The sequence below is a fragment of the Schistocerca serialis genome, chromosome 4 (genome assembly GCF_023864345.2).
Source record: "Schistocerca serialis cubense isolate TAMUIC-IGC-003099 chromosome 4, iqSchSeri2.2, whole genome shotgun sequence".
In the NCBI taxonomy this organism is placed as follows: domain Eukaryota; kingdom Metazoa; phylum Arthropoda; class Insecta; order Orthoptera; family Acrididae; genus Schistocerca; species Schistocerca serialis.
The window spans coordinates 414,443,111-414,448,110 of record NC_064641.1 but is presented as its reverse complement, the minus strand read 5'-3'; positions in this window follow the sequence as shown (position 1 = coordinate 414,448,110).

The following is a 5,000-nucleotide window of genomic DNA, read 5'->3' as shown; positions in this document are numbered from 1 at the left end:
GCGAGCAGGGGGCGCCGGCGCGCAGCTGCGCCGCCTGCCGCGTCCGTCGGCCGGCGCGCCTGCCACTGGCCGCCCCCACCAGCCGGCTGTAGCGCGTGCGCCCACGCACCGCGCTGCCAGCACGCCGGGCGGCCCCCCCTCACCGGCCGGGGACGGTCCCACCCAGCCACCGCCGCGTATCGCCTCACACCCAGATCCCCTTTCACGTTCGTGGGCATGGTGGGTATCCCTGAAACAACCGGTTAATAGCTCGACCGATCGTCGCCAACACTGATTCACCTCTAGCGAGAACAACCGCACCACAACGGGTTACCAGTTGTTCATTTGCGTAACGTCACCAGCAAACGTACACGTCCATCGCCATTTGCAACGAGTATTGCATGCCTGTGTCAGGTGTCACAACACACTACGTCTGCCCACATAGACGCAACAACATGTGCACGCCTAGAGAACACGTGGAAGGTCAACCCCGTACGTATGCGGTGTCCATTGCGCGAACGACTGTCAGCCGGCCTCTGCAGCATGTCGCAGATGTGGAACACGGTGCAACATGCCATCACGGTGTGTGAGAAGAGACGACTACGTCCGAATACACGCTCCACTACATCAACAGACTGCTCATGCTGATCGCCATCCAGGGCGTCCGTTCCTCCCACACGTCTGTATGGCGTACCACACTGCAATCCAGCTCTTATAGGGAGACGACACGTAGCTGCGTGCACAATATTTGGACTGTATGGTCCACCGTTGCTAGGCGCAGTCGTCATACGGCCACATGTGCCACGATGTATCATTCAGTACATACGGACCAATGTGCAGTACAGTTTGTGGGTTTTGCGTACATCGGCGGACAGGTGACAGGCCGTACCACAACGTAGGCTGAGTACGTCGGCATGCGAAGGGCGTTGAACATGCAAACTTCTCACCGACCAGCTTGCGAAGGCAGGGGGGAAGGGGGGGGGGCATGTACGTCCTGCTGCTATCCACATTACAGTGTATAGCAGGAGCATGTGGAAAGTCAGCAACACCTGCAAGGTGTTTAACATGACGCGATACACAGGGGACCGGGCAGTGCGAGTAGCGAACTATATTGCGAGGGTTGCGGTTAGGCAACACTACACTAATTTAACGAGTTGCATAACAATTACAGAGCAGGTTCAGCGACAACGTGCGTCAGGTTAAGGCGCAATATAGTTTTGGTTACGGCACACTTTAGGTTAGGTTAAGGCATATTATAGGTTAGGTTAAGGCATATTATAGGTTAGGTTAAGGCATATTATAGGTTAGGTTAAGGCATATTATAGGTTAGGTTAAGGCATATTATAGGTTAGGTTAAGGCATATTATAGGTTAGGTTAAGGCATATTATAGGTTAGGTTAAGGCATATTATAGGTTAGGTTAAGGCATATTATAGGTTAGGTTAAGGCATATTATAGGTTAGGTTAAGGCATATTATAGGTTACGTTACGGCACAACATGGGTTACGTTACGGCACAACATGGGTTACGTTACGGCACAACATGGGTTACGTTACGGCACAACATGGGTTACGTTACGGCACAACATGGGTTACGTTACGGCACAACATGGGTTACGTTACGGCACAACATGGGTTACGTTACGGCACAACATGGGTTACGTTACGGCACAACATGGGTTACGTTACGGCACAACATGGGTTACGTTACGGCACAACATGGGTTACGTTACGGCACAACATGGGTTACGTTACGGCACAACATGGGTTACGTTAAGGCACAAATTAGGTTAGGTTAAGGCACAACGTAGGTTAGGTTAAGGCACAACGTAGGTTAGGTTAAGGCACAACGTAGGTTAGGTTAAGGCACAACGTAGGTTAGGTTAAGGCACAACGTAGGTTAGGTTAAGGCACAACGTAGGTTAGGTTAAGGCACAAATTAGGTTAGGTTAAGGCACAAATTAGGTTAGGTTAAGGCACAAATTAGGTTAGGTTAAGGCACAAATTAGGTTAGGTTAAGGCACAAATTAGGTTAGGTTAAGGCACAACGTAGGTTAGGTTAAGGCACAACGTAGGTTAGGTTAAGGCACAACGTAGGTTAGGTTAAGGCACAACGTAGGTTAGGTTAAGGCACAACGTAGGTTAGGTTAAGGCACAACGTAGGTTAGGTTAAGGCACAACGTAGGTTAGGTTAAGGCACAACGTAGGTTAGGTTAAGGCACAACGTAGGTTAGGTTAAGGCACAACGTAGGTTAGGTTAAGGCACAAATTAGGTTAGGTTAAGGCACAAATTAGGTTAGGTTAAGGCACAAATTAGGTTAGGTTAAGGCACAAATTAGGTTAGGTTAAGGCACAAATTAGGTTAGGTTAAGGCACAAATTAGGTTAGGTTAAGGCACAAATTAGGTTAGGTTAAGGCACAACGTAGGTTAGGTTAAGGCACAACGTAGGTTAGGTTAAGGCACAACGTAGGTTAGGTTAAGGCACAACGTAGGTTAGGTTAAGGCACAACGTAGGTTAGGTTAAGGCACAACGTAGGTTAGGTTAAGGCACAACGTAGGTTAGGTTAAGGCACAACGTAGGTTAGGTTAAGGCACAACGTAGGTTAGGTTAAGGCACAACGTAGGTTAGGTTAAGGCACAACGTAGGTTAGGTTAAGGCACAACGTAGGTTAGGTTAAGGCACAACGTAGGTTAGGTTAAGGCACAAATTAGGTTAGGTTAAGGCACAAATTAGGTTAGGTTAAGGCACAAATTAGGTTAGGTTAAGGCACAAATTAGGTTAGGTTAAGGCACAAATTAGGTTAGGTTAAGGCACAAATTAGGTTAGGTTAAGGCACAACGTAGGTTAGGTTAAGGCACAACGTAGGTTAGGTTAAGGCACAACGTAGGTTAGGTTAAGGCACAACGTAGGTTAGGTTAAGGCACAACGTAGGTTAGGTTAAGGCACAACGTAGGTTAGGTTAAGGCACAACGTAGGTTAGGTTAAGGCACAACGTAGGTTAGGTTAAGGCACAACGTAGGTTAGGTTAAGGCACAACGTAGGTTAGGTTAAGGCACAACGTAGGTTAGGTTAAGGCACAACGTAGGTTAGGTTAAGGCACAACGTAGGTTAGGTTAAGGCACAACGTAGGTTAGGTTAAGGCACAACGTAGGTTAGGTTAAGGCACAACGTAGGTTAGGTTAAGGCACAACGTAGGTTAGGTTAAGGCACAACGTAGGTTAGGTTAAGGCACAAATTAGGTTAGGTTAAGGCACAAATTAGGTTAGGTTAAGGCACAAATTAGGTTAGGTTAAGGCACAAATTAGGTTAGGTTAAGGCACAAATTAGGTTAGGTTAAGGCACAAATTAGGTTAGGTTAAGGCACAAATTAGGTTAGGTTAAGGCACAAATTAGGTTAGGTTAAGGCACAACGTAGGTTAGGTTAAGGCACAACGTAGGTTAGGTTAAGGCACAACGTAGGTTAGGTTAAGGCACAACGTAGGTTAGGTTAAGGCACAACGTAGGTTAGGTTAAGGCACAACGTAGGTTAGGTTAAGGCACAACGTAGGTTAGGTTAAGGCACAACGTAGGTTAGGTTAAGGCACAACGTAGGTTAGGTTAAGGCACAACGTAGGTTAGGTTAAGGCACAACGTAGGTTAGGTTAAGGCACAACGTAGGTTAGGTTAAGGCACAACGTAGGTTAGGTTAAGGCACAACGTAGGTTAGGTTAAGGCACAACGTAGGTTAGGTTAAGGCACAACGTAGGTTAGGTTAAGGCACAACGTAGGTTAGGTTAAGGCACAACGTAGGTTAGGTTAAGGCACAACGTAGGTTAGGTTAAGCACAACGTAGGTTAGGTTAAGGCACAACGTAGGTTAGGTTAAGGTACAATATAGGTTAGGTTAAGGTACAATATAGGTTAGGTTAAGGTACGATATAGGTTAGGTTAAGGTACGATATAGGTTAGGTTAAGGTACAATTTAGGTTAGGTTAAGGTACGATATAGGTTAGGTTAAGGTACAATATGGCGTAGGTTCAGATACACATTGTTGTAGGGAAAGGTGTATTGGGGGGGGGGGGGGCGGCGGCAGGTTCGTTGATAGTGATTATCGTAATTGGATGCCTGCGGTATTATCTGATTTGTCACGTCAGGATGCACTTTTGGCTCATGACAGGCGGCGCTCCAATTCCATGGTTGTGGCAGATCTGTGTCTTTCATTCCTGCCATTGAATGTGTGCTGTGACAGGAGGCAGTATTGTGATGTTGGGTGCACCCCTGTGTAGGACATGTGTGGGTGTTCGTGGCTTAGCTGAGCAATGTGCGGATGTCGGAAGGGTGGGATATTGTGTTTTCTGGGTGGACCTCCCGGTCTGGTAATGATAGTGTGGATTGTGTCATGTGGCGGAGAGGATGCACTGGATGTTCTTCCATGCTGGTGGTTAGATATTGTGTGTGTGCCTGTTACAGGCAGAGAGTAGTGTGTGATAAGAGAGTAGTGTGTGATAAGAGAGTAGTGTGTGATAAGAGTGTCTGGCTGACGTGTGGTTCTCATTGTGTGCAGAGTCTTTCAGCATGTATAGGGACGGTTGTATACATTGTATTCTGATGGCTCTGCATCTATTACTCATCAGTGCCGTGTATACGGTTACTCTGGTTCCAGTCGAAACTGTTCTATCTCTGTACATTAGTGACACTGCGGCTCCACTATGTTGCCGCCCCTGTCGGCCGTTTCCCCCAGTGTATGGCTAATGATTATCAGCAATCAGTCTATTAGTCAATACCGGTAGTGTGACGACGTCAAATGTCCGGGATGGGGGAAGCTACACCCTTCCCGTGGGTCAGGGCCTAGAAAGACTCTTCCCACGCAGGAGACTCGGACTGTCGTTACTCTTCCGAGACATATATGTGCCCAGCGTTTTTTGCGACTGCGAGTGCAACGCCCACGGGTGCCGACATGGATGGGGCGCTTCCTAGCTGATGGCTCAGCATGAGAATCCGTACAGTGAGCAATGCGATCGCGTCTGTAGCTTGTACGTGGTA